The sequence below is a fragment of the Lepidothrix coronata genome, unplaced genomic scaffold (assembly GCF_001604755.1).
Source record: "Lepidothrix coronata isolate B3197 unplaced genomic scaffold, Lepidothrix_coronata-1.0 Scaffold164, whole genome shotgun sequence".
NCBI classification, from domain to species: Eukaryota; Metazoa; Chordata; class Aves; order Passeriformes; family Pipridae; genus Lepidothrix; species Lepidothrix coronata.
In genome coordinates this window covers 1,004,559-1,023,714 of record NW_016690344.1, presented here as the reverse complement: position 1 = coordinate 1,023,714, position 19,156 = coordinate 1,004,559, and the positions used below count along the sequence as shown (strand labels likewise).

The window sequence follows — 19,156 nt, the reverse complement described above, 5'->3', positions numbered from 1 at the left end:
CTGGCATTAAGAATATTTTGCTTTTCTGAGCTTTAAATTCAAGAATTTTCCCATAAGAGCATTTCTGAGATGTGAAAAGTTTTATATATAAGCTAGTCTTAAGGGTTTCATTGCAATTAAATCCAACAGCCTATATCCATAATAAATGTAGATATCTAGCCCCACTAGTAAATGCAGGAACACACAAATGGGATTCATTATTCAAGATGCAAAGCATAAAATCATTACCAGAGATTCAGCTGAATCTATGTCTGAGAAGTACTGGTGGCAACTCGTTTATGTCCTGCTTGTGACAATCCAGGCTTGCATTATTTTTGCAGCTGAACAGTGGAAATTTTTGCTATTGGTGAGAAGCTGGTGTGAGTAGTGCAGCTTAAGTCATAAGGACTACTTGTGTGCCTGATGTCTTTTGGAGATCAGTTTGAGAGGGTTCAGACCCAAAGTAACCACGACCTATCCTCTAACCATGAGGCAGTGGGCTAGGTGGGATGAGAACTCACCTGTCCACTGGTAAAGCTTCTTGTCCAGCAAAGACTGCAGAATTCCTGAGATGACAGCAAGAAAGTGGTTGCTGGCGAGTGGTTAGAACCATCATATAAAACAAGAAATATAATTTTTTGGTGTTTTTTTCCTCTCTTGCTTCTAAAGTTATTCTCAGAACAGAAAATAGCTTTGCTGACCTTTACAAAAATACTTCAATGAGTACTTGAAAAAGAAAACGAAACTGAAAGTTTCAACTGGAGGGACATGGGTAGAGGGCAAAAAGGTTATAGAGAAAAAGCAATGAAGTGAAGAGCCTAAGTGGATGAGACTAGCCTCATCTTGTGGCACAGGTATGTGAGTAATCTACCCCAGCAGAACTGGCTGAAGTTCTTGCTTTTGTAGCTTATCAGTACACCTATTTTCTTCCCTGAGCTCTATATATTTTCATTATATATCAGGTTGTTTACTTCTATGCCCATTTACCATGTTTATATTCCAAATAGTATATCAAAAGACGGTTAGCTTTCAAATGGCAAGACTATCAGAAGCTTATGAAGTCACTGAGGCTAGCAGAGAATTCCAAGTATAGTGAGAGGTACTTACTCTAATAGTGTCGTAATGGTAACAAGTTTTATGGGCGTGTCTGACTCTTATTTGTACCATTAGGTTCCTGTAGTAGAGTGTATACTGTGCTTTCATAGAGTGTATGTGTTTACTTTTCTCTGCTTGGAGAATACTGAGAATAAAATTGTAATCAATACAGAAATTTTCATAAAGAACTTCTTCTGTCTTACGTAATACTGTGAACTGTGGTGCATTCTAGTCCACTTGACTAGCTCACTCCACAGCTGAATCACCGTGATTGTTCCTTTCTTTGGTCATATCTGCTCTACCATTATCTTGGTAGACAACTTTAGAACAGAACGATTTATTTAGCATGCAGAAGAATGGAAATTGGCTAAATCCCATCCCTTTGGCTTCTTAAATTAGAAGTCATGTATCTATCAGCAGAATGTTATTTAAGAAACCATTGAGACTGCAAGGTCAGCAAATCTCTTTGTGGATAACTCCATGTCCTTGTCAAGGTAGGCTACTGACAACTGCCTGGTTAATGGCTTCTGCTCTCTCTGTTTCATGCACAGTGGCATCCAGTGACAAGTCTGCAGACACAATTGTCATATTTTGAACTACTACTCATAGGAAACAAAGACATTAAATAATTTAAGAAATCCAAGGTTGAGGAAAGTGTTTGTTGTCTTTTTTTGGCATTTGCTGTCTTTGACCATCAAAGATAAATACAACATGCTGGCAGTACTTTGAGGATTCATATCACCCTTGACCTTTCCTGGCCTTAGTTGGAATCAGCTGCTCTACAGCTGGGCAGTGACTTGCAGTATTTGTAAGGACACTTAAATATTGTCGCTGCGGATAGCCACATACTGAGATACTGACAGCAGTGTTCACATTTTTAGTAAATTAGCCCAAGATTTTTACCCTCCTTTGACTTGTATTCTGTAGATGTCAGAGAAATTCAGATCAGGTCTTTCTGACTCTTGCCTGGTGAGAAGTTCTAAAGAACTCACCTCTACTCTGGATCCTATTACAAAAATAAGCTTTGGAAACATTGTAGTGCTGTACACAGTTCCAGATGTGTCATGAAGAGGGAAGAACTTTGTAGCGACAAAATGGCAGAGGAATCAAATACTTGATTCTGTTCATTGTTGTAGATTGTCCCCATTTTTTATTATGGTTGTCTCTAGTATAGTGCAAGAAGGAAGTTGTTTTGCAATGCGTACAAAATATTAACCGATAGAGGTCACATATTGCCTGATCTTGCAGTCACTGTTTAAGAATTTGTCATTTGAAATTTCAAAGTACTCATTGTAAGACTAATTGCATCCTTACTCTGGGAGCATTTTCGTGGTGGATGAGCTCATCTTTAAGTTTGTGTGTCAGTATGTGAAAGCATAATTTAATTAAGAGGAAAACATCATTGATCTTGAAATGAAAAACACCATGCAAACAGAACAAAACAAAATGTCAACTGAATATTGTCAGGGATTAAAATAACTGTTCCTGCATCTCCGATTTATTTTCTCTGTTCAGTATTTGAATATTTTAAAGACAGAGGAAAGAGAAGTATTCTATGGAACTAATTCATGACTCCTGCATGAAACAGGGAAATAGAAAATAGTTTTCTTGAGGAAAACTATGTAAAATGTGTTTTAAAGAACTAACATTTTACTTTATTACATTTTTTGAGGAGAAACAATAGTAAAAGCATTTTTTTTAATGTTTTGGGGATAAGTTCATTTTTTTTTTTCAAAACCAGAGTTGAAATGTAAAATTGCAAAAGGAATGTTCTTGTTACATCCACCATGTGAGCCAGAGTTAAAAGATGAAGGATCTAGCCATTGTCTGTAAATGAGCACCCTGCATTGGATCCTCTGCCCTGTGATAGCCATCACTGAGAAATGGTTGATTTTGTCATATATCAGAAGAGATAATTCTCTTATTGCTCCCTTATAGAACTGTCTCAGTGAATATTCAAGACTATGTATTCCCTTGGAAGATACTGAATTAACACAGTGAAATTTTGTTTTAAGTAGTATAGAATGATCATGCTAAAGACATTTCTATATTTTGGTGTGGAGACCAGATCCAAAGTTGGCTAGATTGCTTCTCAGGTAAGTGAAACACCCTGGATTGACACGCTCCATACCAGAACATAACACACTGTGCTTTTAGGTAAGTCTGAAATTTTAGGCAATAAAGGCATGCTTTATCTTTTGTAGCCTATTTCTGATGCTGTGTATTTTGCTCTTTCTGCACAATGATACAGTTCAGCACTACTGCTGAAAAGCAACCTCAGACTGAAGCTGGCCTGTACCTGCTTCTGTCAGGTAGAAGATGTTGAGCCAATTCTGGACTGAGAAAAGATTTGAATCCTAAGATTTGAACTACATTTCTAAGGTTTCCCACAAAAAAAAGGAAAAAGAAAAAAAAAAGACTGAGACTAAGCACTACCAATACTTACTTTGTTAGTGGCTTTTAATGAGTGCCCACAGATAAGTTTTCACAAGGTCCTTGTCTATGCGTGCATGAAGTGTGTTATAAGTTTACATATTGAATTGTGCCCCTCATATGGTTTATGTGTTGCTCTACTTAAGTTTTGAAACCTGACAAGTTTTAAACACCAATCAATTTAGCTGTGAAAGGCAGATATTGATGGGCAAAGAAGCACTGTGAGGAGCTTATAGAACACTGAACTTAAAGATTTGCCTTCAGGGTTAGGCATTTCCTGAACAGAGCTTCTTGGAAATATGTGCATCAAGTTGTCCGAAGTCTTGTTTCAGAAGCTTGTTTCGTCTGCTAGTTATTTCATATTTTTCATGGAAATCAACAGTCAATATGTGAAATTAAATCAACTTCATTGAATTTAAATGCCAGTGAAAGACTTGTGTCACTTCTATTCAGACTAAGCTTAACTCAGTCTCCTTAACGACAAGGTGACCTATATTGATCCTCTTCCATCTGCATCCTCATTTTAATGGAACTTCTATGAAATGACATGCCAGAGGGAAACAGCCATTTAATACGTAATTGATAATTGTCTTTAGTTATGACCACAGTTGGTGTCATTAAAGAATCCAGAGTGTTTATGCATAAGATGATACAGAAAATGGTAGGTGATATGAAAGTTTACATCAGATGCTGGTGCTGAAGAGTGACCTGTAGATGCCCAAAGATTTTTTTTGGCCTACCCTGTATTTTCCAGTAAAGCAAAACTGCTAAAGTTGGATGGGTTTGGGCTGCATTCAGACTGAGAAGCAGCTAGAAAAATTGTTCTAAGAGGTTCCTGAAAGTGTGTGGGGAAAACCTCTTAAGCTGCATAAGTCAGTAGACCTCGTTCTTGTGGAATTTGCTTCCTATCCTTCTGTAAGGGGCAAGGCTGGGGCTCACTGTACTTAGGTTGGTAGTTAGTGCATGAAGTTATCTCTTATGTGTCTTTAAGTACAAAGCATCTTGAGATCAGCAGATAAATTAGAATTATTGTGTCATTCTATTTCTTTTTCTTTCAAGTTAGCTGCTTTAGTTATGGGACCCTTCATTCAAAACAATGTTGAGTTCACTTTTTTTCCAACTGCTTTCTTCTGCAATGCTGCTGGGGGGTCTTTGACTGGGTGTGAGTCTTGATCCTTCTCACAGTCAAAGTGCCTTTATTGGCTCCTATTGTATGATTATTTAAACAATGTTAGTATGGAAATTGCTCCTGACAAAGAATATGCAGAAGGGACTTCAGACTGAGGTCTGCCTGTTTTGTGTTATATATGCAGAAAGATTTGCATAGAGCCCACTCTTTTTTAAAAAGAGTGAACATTCCCTTTACTACTATTCTTGCTTGAGTCTGTCCAGTCTTTGTTGACATCAAAAAAATAATTAGCACTATGGTATTTTCAAAAGGCTATTTCTGTGGCATATGCTCAGTAATTGACACACTTTTAGAGTGTATATATGCATATTTTGTTTTGGCAAAGGTTTAATTCGCATATATCTCAACTGAGAAAATGGGAAACCAAAAAGAAGATACCGTGCGGGGTGAAGTAAAGTTACTCTTGAAATGCCTGTTTGCAATCCATCTTTGATAATTCCCTCTCCAAATGAAATTATTTCTCTAATAATATACTGAACTAAGTTCAGTGTTTAGTTGGAGCTGACCTTAAATTGCCTGAATCATTTGATTTAAGGCTTCCAGTCATCTTGAAAGAAAGATTCAGAAAGAATAAACACTGTGATTTGTAATAATTTTCAAGGATTGTGTTATTATTTAATAAAATATTTTTGTGTTAGACTTTTTTTTTTAGAATTAACGATTCTGTCTAGTGATGTACTTTAATTGATACTGACTGAAAAGTTGCATTTTGTGTGAGAGAATGCCAATTTTGTTGTTGTTGTTGCTGCATTTTGAGAAATACTAGTAAGGTGTTCACAGAACACACTGGGTTTTTCTTCATTTTTTAGATATTTTAATTGTCTGGAGCAGCACTTTTATGCTTCCATGGACTTGTACACTCTTTGATGTCCAACAAGCAGATCAATAAAACTGTAGTAAGTACATTATTAACATAGATAGTTGATTCATGCTTTTTAGGCAATAAAGGTATCTAATAATCTAGATAAAAAAACCTAATAAAACCACAGTGTAGTTTGGATTTAATAGAGAATAATGTCTGAATTGAGTGACTTCAGTTTACATTAGTCAGATGCCTACCATGCTTTCTTAAAGAAGTTTTTCAACTTTGAAAAATTAAATTTAGTAGCTTTGTGTCTTGTGCTGCTATTGGTATGAGGAGACCTTAAAACAAAGTTTCTTCTTGTAAGAATGTGAGCAATTTTTCTTCATGCTAACACAGAACATAATAATCCAGGGAATGGGCTATTAAGCCAAAATGCTGTGTCACTGACTCCAAATTTATAAAGTTGTTTTTCAGTGTATTTATGTGAAAACATAGTTGGAGTGACTAAAGGTGACATATCATTTGTTTTGCATTAGATATTCCAGTTTGTTGTAATCAAATTTTGTGTAATTGTGTGTAAGAATAATGAATAAATGGGCATTTAGAAGGTTTATAGGTAAGATTTTAGGAGGTTACGTTTCCGGCTTATTTTTATACAGTGGAATTTTTGATGCTACAGTAAATTAAGAAGTTGGATGATTTTCATATGATATCCTATTTCACTAATACAGAATAACCTTGAGCCACAGTAGAGCAATAATTACCAAATTTAAATCAGATACACATGCAGCCAAACAGCTGTTTTCAGTTTGTTAGGAGATACATTTGATTTACTCTCTTGGTCAACATTCATTACTTTATAAGACAAAATTTCACTGGAGATTTTAACCCTGAATTCCCAATCTTGCTTGCTGCCTGCTGTAAAATTGCATGGTTGAAATGTCATGGCCACTCAACATGTGGGGGAGCTACTGTTGTGTTTTGCATTGATCCCAGCTTTCATGACAAGTGGTTTCAAATACTAAAGGATGCAGGTAGAATTCAGCCCTAGACATATTTCCAGATGACCTTTCTGTTCTGTGGCAACAGAGGAAAAAAGGTATTCTGTAAGGTAGGTTACTGTCCTGCACTGTGGTGGTTTGTTGGCTAACATGGTGGATCACATAATTGTGAATATTTGGCACACAAGTTTTTTGATACACAAATTGTCACTGTTTTTATTGCTGGTATTTAACAAGGTCAGCACACCACTGCAATCTCATCCTGAAGTTTCACGTGTTTCCCAGATTTTGTTGCTGTGAAGTTTGAAACTTAGCTAGCCCCCATCTGCTAGCAGTGAACTCAATTGATCTTAACCATGTCTCTTTCCAAGCACTGCCTTTGGATTTTACAGGACTACCATGACAAAAGCAGTATTAATAATATGGTAATTGTCAAAAGCTATCTTAATGGCTTACTAGAAAGAGAATCCAGGCATAAAATATTGGGAGTTTTCTTTGTTTTGCAGAAGTTTTCTTATAGTTATTCTAATATTGCTGGCTCTCTGGCTTTTTTTTCTGTTACACTCGATGAACATTTTAGCAAATTTTGAAAAATGATTGAATGTGTGCTTGAAAGGGAAGCAACTGGTAAAATGAATAAATTTCTGATATACTTATTTGCAGCATTCGTTCTGTTATTGCAGTCTGTTTTCTTTCATGGTAGTCTAAAAAACAGGCATGGGAAAAGGAAATTGTTAAATGCATCTTACATCTTTGGAAGTAGTTTAATACTTGCCTTTGTATTAAAATGATGATTTTTTTTTTACATCTAATAGCATTTTCTGCCCTTTCTCTTTATGTTTTTCCATTTAGAAAAGATGGTGCCATACCTCATTACTCATGTTACTCGTCAAGCACACTCAGTAATTTTGTATTTTGTCCCTTACTGTCTTGCTTTGGAAAAGTCAACACCTCTGGAAAATGGGAACTACAAAAGTTGCACTTTCTGTGGTGAATGCTTATCAGTTGTGACGTAGAAAATAATACTATAGTTTTCTACATGGCCTTTTTTGTCTTCAGAACACTTTGCATTAATAAATTACATGTTATCCTGCTCTTAGAAAGTAGAATTTTATTCTCATTTCCTCCATATCACGTGTAAATATTAGTTTGGGAGCTCAAAGTTATCAAGGTAGCTGCATCATAAGTTTAATCAATGGAGGTTAGTTGATATTCAAGCAAAAGAAGAATAAAGATAAGCTACTGAAAATGGCTCTTATCTTTATTTGTGCATTCAACCTAGATAAAAACGGCCTTTTCACTAGAATGAAAGGAAACAGGCTGTTGATCCATCCACTCTGAAAATCCATCATCCCTCTGAATGTAAAATAGCTTGCAATAGAAAAAGTCTTGAGCTGGTTAGTGAAGAGAGCAGCTGCCTTTCTCTGACTTTATGGAATTCTTTGTGCACATACAGAAGGGGTGATGTTATATAGGGACTCATACTTCTTTCTTTCTACTGCTTTTTTGCAGCTGTATATCAGGCAAAGGTGGGAGATTTTTTGGGTAGCTTTATTTTTCCAGTTACATGACAAACTGCAGAAAATAGCTATGATTTTGATCCAAGCCCCTAACTCTAATTCTTGACATCTTTCAAAGTACCTTAGGTGAAAAGACAGTGTGATCTTCTTTTTTAAAGAAGCAGTTATTCTTAGGCTCTCCTGAAGCCCTAGACTATTTCACTTTCTTCAGCTAACTTCTGCATGCCAAGAGGAAACCTAAACTCGGTGGGTTTTTTTTCTCTTGTGCTCTGAAGTCCCTTTCCATTCTTTCTTCCTGCAGTTCATCACTCTGCAGTTGCCTGAGCCAGAATCTGAGGGCTCTCTCTTAGTTTCCCAGATGTGTTCTTCCATAGTGCAAACTACCCCCAAAACAGACAAACAAACAAACAAATCTTGTCCTGCTTTTACTTAGCCAGGAGTTTCTATCTTTGCCTAGATCCAGGAAGGAAAAAAGCCAGTACACTTTGGAACACAGAAGGGCTAAACAGGAAATTTTCAGGAAAATGGACTGTGCTTTTGGTAATATTTTTTTCATGAAAAGTCACAAACCATTTGGTTAGATGCTAGAAGACTCACAGAAATCTCATTTTCAGAGAGATGTGAACACACTCCACTGATGATAGAGAATAAAAAGTTGTTGAAAGTTTCACTGACATTACCTGCAGTAAGAAAGAGTTACACATTATTTAGTACTTTTTCAATTATAGAGAAGTGATATTCTTTCATGCTTTCATCCCTGGCAGAAAAACCTATACAACTTTAGCCAGCATACTGCAGAATCTCACTTTATGAGATGTGAGGCAGGTGCAGATTTCTCCAGTTGCTCACCTTACTTAAGATGATGGATCACACATATGCTGTTTGGAGTGTAAAAAATAAAAACAGAACAAAAAATTCGAAGTAGAAAAGTTGTAGAGTGAGCGTCTCTGTGGGAGCATCCACAGTGGTGGCTGAGCATTCTTTTGGCTCTCAGACCTAGAGTAGAAAAGAAGAAGACAAACATTTCTGTTGTCACAGCTGAGCCCACTGATAGCAAGTTGTTTGGTTAGTGGAAATGTAATTTGTCTTTGTTTCTTAGTGACAACTCCATGCTAGAGCTACTTTATGATCCTCAGGAGCTACGTAATGTTGTGTTCAAATGATTTATTTTTGAAGTTCAGCATGGGTAAGTTTGTCTCTGTAGTAATGATACTTACATTTTGTGAAAATTACAGGCTAAGATAAGGCCATACTCAGAACTAAACTCAGGAGGCTTTTGAGGGAGAGTGGAGATGAAGAATAGAAAAAACCAGCATATCCTTATTTAAACTGTTTAATGATGCCCATTTAAATATGGAAATTCCTGAGTACATTGTTAAATAGTTAGTGAATATAAAGGAAAATTACAAAATTAGTCCATGTACTAATTTCCAGATCCCATGAAAAGGAATTGAGCTGATGATGACTCTGTTTCACTGAAGAAACTGTTCTTCTGAACACTAAATGCTGAGAAATACTCCCTGGACTTCTACTTGACTGATATGAATTGTCAGTCATTAATATTGGAGAAGTTTGGTTTATTGGCTGTTATGAATATGTGCGCATTTCTTGTGAAGCTGTAGATGTATAGAGGGTGATAGCACTTTGTTAAAATCTCTTCATGATGATAAGAAGAGTCTTTCAAAAGTATTTTGAAAATCATTTGATGTTGCACTGCAGTCTTTGAAGAAAGAGTAAGGGAACTGATGAAAGTTTCCCCATGTCACGTATTTTATGGTAAATGATAGGCTGCACCACAGAATGTTGGTTTAACTGGAATTCAGCAAAATGAAGTAAGTTTGCCACTTTCGAGAAAAAAATTTCTGCATGCTTTACATAGTAATACATTCTTAGTACTTTTGGTACAATTCTTAGTAATTTTGGTACAAATCAGTCGCCTATTGCACAGGTCCGATATCCAGTAGGTAAGATGTGGGATCTTGTAGCATGCCTACAGAGAGAGAGAGACATTTTGTGTAGTTCAAATTTTCCTGTTTTTTCAGTCCTGCTTTTTCTTTATTTTTCTGTTCATTCCACCTTTTCTGACTGATATAAATTTAATTGTATAATTTTACTGTTAATGTTTCAAATATAAAGATGGCAAATACAATAATAATCATAGCTAGGTTCTCTCCTGCATGTTACTTACAGCAGAAAACATAAAAGTAGACTTCACCAAAGAAACTGTGAACCAGTCAATCTCCTATTCATTTGATAGGAATGCCCGCACTCAATTTGTTTTGTGCCCATGCCTGTCCCATGGAAAAAATCAGGAGTGCAGCAGGCTACAGCAAGGGAATAAATACAGATGGCTCATAGGGAGGGAGAAGAATTAAACTTCATATGAATGATGTTCTAATGATGATTGCTGATCCCTTTACTTCAGTGTGCCTCATGCCTTATGAAGCAAATAATGGTATTCAGAGGAGTCTTGGGCTTAAGATTCAATTATATCAAATCCAAAGTAATAGCACTTGGAATGAACAAAAGATATTCAAAAGGCAGTGCAAGAGATATTTAGATTCCACTGGCCAAAAACCACGATAAAGTTCTTAGGGGTCTCCATTAATTCCCATCTGGAAAAAGTCTACAGAGAAAAAGCAAAACCATTGAATAAAATAGAACAAGTTAACGTTATCATAATTTGAACAGCACAAATTAGAAAAAACACCCAACACAATAGAACTCTTTTCTAAACAGTAAGTAAGAGTTTCTTTAACTAATTAAAAATAACAATTATGTTATTAAAGAAATATAGCCATATTTTGGAAAATCCTCATACCCACTACAGAATTACAGGCTATTGGGAAAAAAAAAAAAGAACAAAACAAACCCAAAGTTGTAATTTGCATATCTGTGGAACTTTACATACTGTGGTACTTTCAAGTATGGGAAGTGTGAAATGCAATTGCCCTTATTCAGTAGCTATCTCCAAAACCACTTACCTGTTTATGAAACCTTTAAAAAACTCAGGATGATATTAAAGTGAAATTAGTGGTGTGTTTGTTTCTTTCACTTTAAATAGTTCTGTCTGCTTCAGAATGCAGAATTCTCTACTTTTCCCTCCACTTTAATATGGTAGAAGTGTATTCATGTTGAATATTGGAAGAGTGAACTTGCTACTGAGATTTGGAGCATAAGTGAGGGTGAAAATTTTATGTGAAAATTTTGCACAATAACCAAAACTGAAGGAAAACAATAGCTTTTTATTGATTTGCCTTACTATTTTTAGAAGCTTTAACAGAAGAACAGAATAAGCTTTATGGCTGCTGGAAGAATTCATGATTCCTGTAAGAAGATAAATACTTCTAGTCAGCAAGTAGCTTTGATTTTAAAATCTTGTCACAAAACTGTCTTTATGAATGGGAAATTTCTGTGAATTCATTTTGTAAGCTTGTCACTTCTTGGAATGCTTATATGTGGGGCTGTAACTTTATAATTTTAATGAAAAGTTTTCTGCAGGGAATGTTTTCTGGATAACTACCTGTCAGAATACAGTGAAAATATGATAAAATGTCACCATTCTTACTGAAGTGTGAGTGAATGTTGAGGAAACTTGTAGTCACTTTTTTTTTTCATCTTCATGTTAAACACAGTGCAGCTATAATTGATTTAAGGTAAAAGAAGGTAATTTTTCTTCCCGAAGCACACATATTTATTATGCCACCATTTCAATAAGATCTTATAGGCAAGTGTTGTTATGAGTTGCTTTTATGAAGTCAAAACAAAAAGAAATACTTTCATTTTCTCTGTAGTACTCAATTAGAATTTATTTATGTAGACCAGCAGTTTTCTTAATTTTCTTCACAAATAATCTACAAATATCATAGATTATCAATTTTAATTGAATAAAATGCCAATGTCATTTCCAGTTGACAGGAGTTGTACAAAGTACATGAATTATTAGTTTAAAGTTGAAATGATATATTTATATACATGTGTAAAAGTCTGTATATATATATATATATATAAAAATATATATATACACGGTGTAGATAAAATAGCCAATAAGACATTGATGACCTCAAGAAATGTCTGACTTAATAAACGTTTATCTTTAAATTGTAAATCTAATTATTTGCCTTAGATTTACACTAGTCAGGAACTTAATGCAAGACCATGTTATATAAACTTATTATTTCCGTTTTTCATTTAACCTGTGGGTTATGGTATGACCAATCTGTTCTATATCCTCAATCAACAGATGACTGTATTTGGTAATAATTTATCAAGAATAAAAATCTGTTTTTTGAAGCTAATCACCTCATGTAAGGTCTGCCCTTTTTCAGAACCACCATCTGATATTCATTTTGTCTGCAAGACAAACGTACTGATGAAAATGCATCTACTACAGGATACAGCAAGTGGAAGGAAGCAGTTCTACTCTTTGTATATATTTAGAATATTTTGTTTTCTCAACAGATGGACCACATTTTAGTATTAAAGGGGAAAAAAATCAATTTTACATAGTACATAAACAATTTTTAAGAAGTACGTTTTGCATTTCTGATTAGTTTGAAGCAAAACATCCCATGGAATTTGTGTGTCAGCTTGGGCCATATCAGAGAGAGAAGATTTAAAAGGTTGCTTTAACTGCTTTCTGTATTTGTCATGATAAGGCTGTGTCTAGAGGCCGGGGAGTTCTGAGCAAGACTTTGAATTTAGCCAACTGAATTTAAATGCTGGGCTTTTCTTTTGGATGTTCTCCACGGTCTCAGAAGTGTCTGTTTTCTGAAAAGAGATTGAAAGCACAGATGCATTCCTACACTAAATGAATTGTGTCCTGTGAAGCCCTTCTCTGCTTAGATTTCTGGCCACTGCCTAACTTGATGTATTCTTCTTTTAGGCTGTCTGCTGAGTCTTACAATTATTTCTTGGATTTTTCCTAATCGAATCTTCCCATAGTGCTAAAATATAGGCTTGATCAAGCCAGCTTGCAAGCCCCATGCATGGAGTACGTGGAGTATGGAGCACTTATAGATTGTATACAGTAGTTCTTTGACATTAACTTCTATCCCAGGAGGTCTGAACTGAGAATACTAAGCTCATTTTAATTTGCAGTGCCAGCTAGATTTAGACTTTTTGACCCTACTGAAATTCTACTCAGACTTTTATAGTGCAACAAACTTATTAAATTTTAAAGTAAATCTCAAAAGAGGCAATAAACTGCTACAAAGTCATGAAATTATTTTATTATTTTTAATTTTTAAGAAGTGCATGTACTGCAGCTGGACTTCTTCCAGTGTTGATTCTTCCCCAACTGTTTTATTAAAACAAATCCAAACAGTTTCCCAAGGAAGTTATAAATTCTTAGAAAATTAGGAAGTTAGGAATTTTATGATGTCAACTTTGAATGATATTTTTTATACTACTTTTTAGAAGTGAGTTATTCTATGTGATTTGAGATTACTACAATAACTAGTATTTACAATTCCAAGTAATATATTCTGGAGTCAGTATTTTACCCACAGATGAACTGTTCTTATTCTACACATTCATTTTGGTTTTGGAGGTGTTATTTTTTTTTTTTTTAACAGACTTCAACCTGAGGCTTTTCACTCCCCTATAACTCTCCCCCTTCCTCCACCCTAACCTTGGTAGTGTGTTGGCCACCATGACAACAGGGATTTTATCTGACAAAAAGTTAAAAACTTTGGAAAACAAAGAGGCTAAAAAATTAAATACAGCTGTTTGCACACAAATATAAACCAGAAGGCCTCAAATCCTTTCTACTGATTGGCTGAATTACTTGAAATGTGGCTCATTGTTTCATAATAATCAGCAGTTATTTTTCCCTATTAAGACATAGACTGGCAAAGTATTGGAAACAGCTTTCCCAATCCATTTCTATGAAGAACTGGGAATATAAAACATCCCTATAACTTTTACTGCTTATACGTTGAGGGACCCACCAAAACAAAAGTGCATAGGTTCAAAATCCATTTTATATATACATGCATATTAAAAATTATTTTATATACTATTTTTCAGTACTGAGGAGTCTTTTACAAAATAGCATTTTTTTTTTACTGGTAGTGCAGTGAGTAGGCAAATGTGGCACCTGCCATAAGTTCAGCTGTAGCTCTCGCACATCTTTAGGCGTGTTTAGATCCTATTTTATTGAGAAAGGAAATTTTGGCCAGGATTCTGGAGTTATACCCAAGCTTTAAAGAAAAATGATGGGAGATCAATTTCCAATTGGGTGTCAACAAAAGACAGGCAGAGGTTTACAGCTCCTTCATATATATCACATCACAGCAGGCTCAAGTCTGCACTGAAGTTTGCATGCACAGTACGGTTTTAATTTTAACTGTGTAACAGTAGTTCACCTATACTTAAGCATAATGAAATAAAATACTTAAGGTGCTGTTTTCATGTTAATTTTAAATGATACTACTGTAGTATCAGGGTATCCAGAGAAAAGGAATAAAGCTACAGTATGAAAAAAAGATAGAACAGACAAATGCTGAGCCACCCTGCAGCCAGCAACGTGTAAATCTACATCCACCTGCTCCCTAGCAAGAAGATACTTAGTTTGTAGTAAATATTCGACCACAAACACAGCAGAATTATACAAATTATTGAGAAAAGGCAGTTCATTTTGTCTTCTGTGCTGAGGTCCCTTGAGTGTGGGGGTAGGCAAGGAAGCACTTAAGCTCCTGCAGTTCTCATTTTTTGGATGTTCTCCGTACTGGAAAGCAGTAAAAGTTTGGCAGCTTGAGTAGTAGTGTCTTTATCAGGATAAGTGAATTGATTTTGTTTCTCTTAGTTTTTGCAATTTTGGGGATTTGTTGAGAGTGCACTTCAATTTTGACTTCAAAAGTTAGTTAATACTAACTTTTTCAAAATATGATATTCTTCTGTTTTCTTTTTATCCCCCTTTCTTGTAAAGCGGCACAGGAGTCTTTAATTTCTGAAAGTGTGTTCCCACTCATTTATAAGGACTGAGGTGATAACTCTGAGAAAGAAGTTATTACCTAGGTTTCTTTCGAAATGTAAATACTTGATAGTGTGGAGAATTACAGTCAGGAGTGAGACAAGACCTGACTGGGCTGTGAAACTAGATCATTGTCTGATGCTCTTAACTTATGAGCATGAGAGTCACATTATTTGAGGACGTGAAAACTTATCTTCATTGAAATCTTTCTGGAAGGATTAACAGTTAAAATTCTGGTAATACCTCTTTAATGATACTTCTGCTGTACCTTGAAGCAGTGAGTTTTGGGTACGGTGCTATGTGTTTTGGTCTGTTTTATCATCTAAATGTTCTTAAAGCATTATGAGCAAATAAATATCTGATTTTCTTATGTACCTTCCTATACATATAGGATAGTAATAAATGGAATGGTATGTATGTCTTCTAGAGAAAGACCCAACTGCTATGCTGTCATTGGAATTTGCTAGGAAATCTTTTAACAGAGCTGAGAAGAGAGAAGAAGGGTACAAATAGACCTTTTGAAACCTGTCCTCACCACTGCCCTTTTGGTTTCAGTATAATATTTTGTGTGGAGATACCCATTTCTCTCTTACTTCTTTCCTTGAGATCTGGTAAAAAAATTGGACATTGGAAAAAGTTAAATAGAAAAATTAAATATTTTCATTACTCTAAAAAATTTTTCTGCCAAATCTGAAAGAAAAAATTCTGATTTAGAAAATGTTCTGCATAAAAGTCAGTTTTCTTTCTGTTGTATACCAGTTCTTCAATATGCTTCTATTCCTAAAAAGTTTCTCAAATTAATGTTTACCTCAAAAACATAAGATTAAAATAGAGTTCTCATATTTTCTAGATTTTTTTTTTGGAGGTCATATTTCTAGTTAATCTGTAGTATTTGGATTGTTAGTAAAGAAATAACAATTCAGTTTTGATGAATGAGAAAAAAAATTAGATGAAAAATAGCCATTTTTTCTCCTTGCCTTCCAAGTTTCTTACAGTGAGAGCAGAGTCCTGAGAAATTTTGTATGTAAAATTAATTTGCTTTAGTCAGACTTCTTTGGGTCTGAATGTTCCTAGAGCAGCAGACCTATATTAATTTGTAGTTATCACAAGAATTAAAAATATATATTAAAAAAAGAATATACATGTGGTAGCTTTGTATATATATATATATACACATGATTCTTGCTAATGAAGTACTGACTTCAAATGCCCTCAGTTTTAGAAAATAGAAAATAAAACGAAATCATCAACAATGAATGTTTTTGGTGGTTCTGTTTTCTTTAATTCTATTGCTCTTTATCTGGTTCTCTTGATGAGGTTAATATAACCTTACATTCAGTGACCAGTTTTACATTTTGAAGTTTTTACACATGGTTTGAGTTTCTAGAGGTCTCCTTAATTTTATCCATGCATAAATTCAGTGTCTAGTCTAAGCTAGTTAACTAAGCTTCCTGTATTAAAGTGCACAGTGAGAGACATCTTGTCCAAAACTGTCCTAAGATTGGTATCTAAAATGTGGACAAATGTTCTCCCATGAATCTTTTGTCTGTCCTGGTTGAATGGGAAATTGTTTCCTTAGACTAGATGCCTGACTTTTTGCCTATGGTGGTAGAAAAGATAAATGCCACCTAATGTGATAAGAAACATAGTTTTAAGGCTTTCTCAGTGGAAGGAAAATAGGCTAGTTATTTTGGAGAGTCTCATGCACTTAAGTAGCCCCATTAGCCCTGGTAAGCCTTCTCATTCTTTTAAAGCTAAACACAGGAATAAACCCATGCAAGATAGACCAAAACAGTAAGTTGACTTCTGTTTACTATAAAGTAATTTTGGAGCCCTTTACTGTGTACTCATTCAGTTCTTAAAATACCATATCAGACTCTTGGGAGAAGCAAATATAAGTGCAGTATATTCCTTGGTGTTGCTCCACGCTCTTCTTAAAACCAACGTGCAGAATGAGGTTTTAAGCGATCCTGAATTTTAATTCTAGCTTAGACTCCAAAAGCTCAACATTAAGCACATTTTATTACTGCTTTACAGTTTAGCCTTCTGTCAGTAGTTTGGCCTGCAGATCAAACAAGCATGTCTTCCTAGAACTAAGACTGGGTACAAAGGCAGCTACCATGGTTCAGCTGATGCATGTTAACTAGGTGAATTGAGATAACTGGATTCTGTGTCTGTGCCCTTTTTATTTCTCTAGGAAAGTCGTATGGCGTCTCTGGTTCTGCCTTGCTTAGAGCCAAAAGAAATAGAGGTAGAGACTGAGACAGACTAGAAATCATAATCTTGGCAGTGCACAGAAATTCATCTATTTAAGTACAAGCATACTGTGTCACAGTTGCTCCCAACATAATTTGAGGCAGATGCCCTCAGTCTGTCCTCCAAACTCAGTTTACAGTTCCTATCACTATTTCCAGCTGTAGGAGAGGAAAGAAACAGTTCGAAAGCTTCAGTATTCCCCTTTTCCAAAGAAATGTAGGTGAAAACCTCATTTACCTCTGGGAAGGAGTGTATTTAGCCTATATTTGCTAAGTATTAACTGCAGCTTGTGAGAAACTATGCATTCTCTTATTTTACTTTTAATATAAGATTTTTAATTCATATTGTTCTGAATCCAAATCTGCCTGTCTCTGTAATCCTGCTGGGAGAGTGGGAAAATGATTACATCTCACAAAAATTGGCTCAATAGGAAATATTCCTCTCTTATCCTCCAAAACCATACAACTGTTTAGTACCAGCACATTCTCAAAGCTTAGATCACAATCCACGGTATTGTGCAGAGAGAGTTGGGCATCTGAAATTATGTGGATCTTGAATGGCATGGGAAAACATTTCAGTTTTTTAGCATGAGCTTATGGGAATTGGGCAGCTGTTTTTTGCCTTGGTCACTGCAGTAGAATAAAACGGAGAGGGAAAACAGGTAGAAAAGGATCAGACCTGCAGAGAGACAGTGAAAGTGGACATTTTTAACAGTGAATTGAAAATAGGCTGAACCTATCTGCTTCAATTTGGTGCTGTGTGTATCTTTTTGCATAATTTTACTAGGATTCAGAAATTCCTGTGTGCTAGTTAACTAGCAACTGGGATGGACATTCAGAATACTTTCAGTTCTCATTAAAATTAATTGGAACTGAGAGTTCTCAAAATCTGGCATCATTGGTTCCATCCTTAACGCCTTTGTGAAAGGCCATCATAAGTAACATTTTTAGTAGACTTATATGAAGTTATATGAGAGGATATGTTGTATTTAGTGACTGAAAAAGGAATTAATTATTAGTCTTCTTCACACCATCAGTTACTTCATATGTATGTTTACTTTCTCACTCATCCTTTTTAATATGCTTTGGCAATTATTGCATTAGCAGACAAATATTTTTTGCTGAGACTAGATCTAAAGAAAATATGACTTTATACTGAACCTCGGGAATGATTCTTCATGTGAGAGAAGAAGGTGTTATGAGACTGAGTTGTAAGCAAGTTGGAAAGTGTGACATATTGGCTGCATGTCTCTTAACTAAATGAATAACCTGGCAGTTGAGAAAAGGATGTGCTTTTTAGCTGAGAAACAATTGGACAGAAAAGATGACTGCTATGCCAAGCTGAATGAAAAGCCCCTAGACAAAATGCTCTGTGGCAGTTTCTTTTGAAGTGAGTTTCTAGATCTTTGGAAGGAGCTTGTCAGGGCTAGACTGGAAGTTCTCTTTAATTATTTGACTGCCAGAAGTTGAACTACGGCACACATTTACCTCAGGAATACCCTGAGATTCAGGAATAGACTCGGCATAAAGTAGGCATGTGCTGCATGTGGTTATTTTCTATGGCACTGTTACCAAAAAATACTGTTTCTCTCCTGCTTACTTAGAGGCTCAGCTGCTAGCAAATCATGCCATTAGGCTCACAGTGTTCTCTTGCACTATTGACTGGAAGCAGGAATTGGCAGCCCTGGGTGTCTGCAGCATAAATTAGGAGGTGACAGAAAAAGAGTATCTCATCCTTAGCCTAACAGGAGGATGTCCAGAATACCTAGCTGTTGCCTTCGATTTAAGAATGAGTGTAGCTGAAACTTAGGTTTTCAAGTATCAAAAGAGGCACAGAGTTTGTGCGAGTTAAGCAACTGGAGCAGTCAATGGAGAAAATTAAGTGTATATAAAGGGAGAGTTA

General features: G+C 35.5%; 1 protein-coding gene across 5 annotated transcripts in view; it reads left to right on the top strand.

The window, feature by feature from the left end:
* Positions 1-19,156, top strand: part of SLC25A21 (solute carrier family 25 member 21) — a 253,590-nt gene that overhangs the window by 53,167 nt on the left and 181,267 nt on the right. The gene's annotated exons all lie outside the window — the stretch shown is intronic.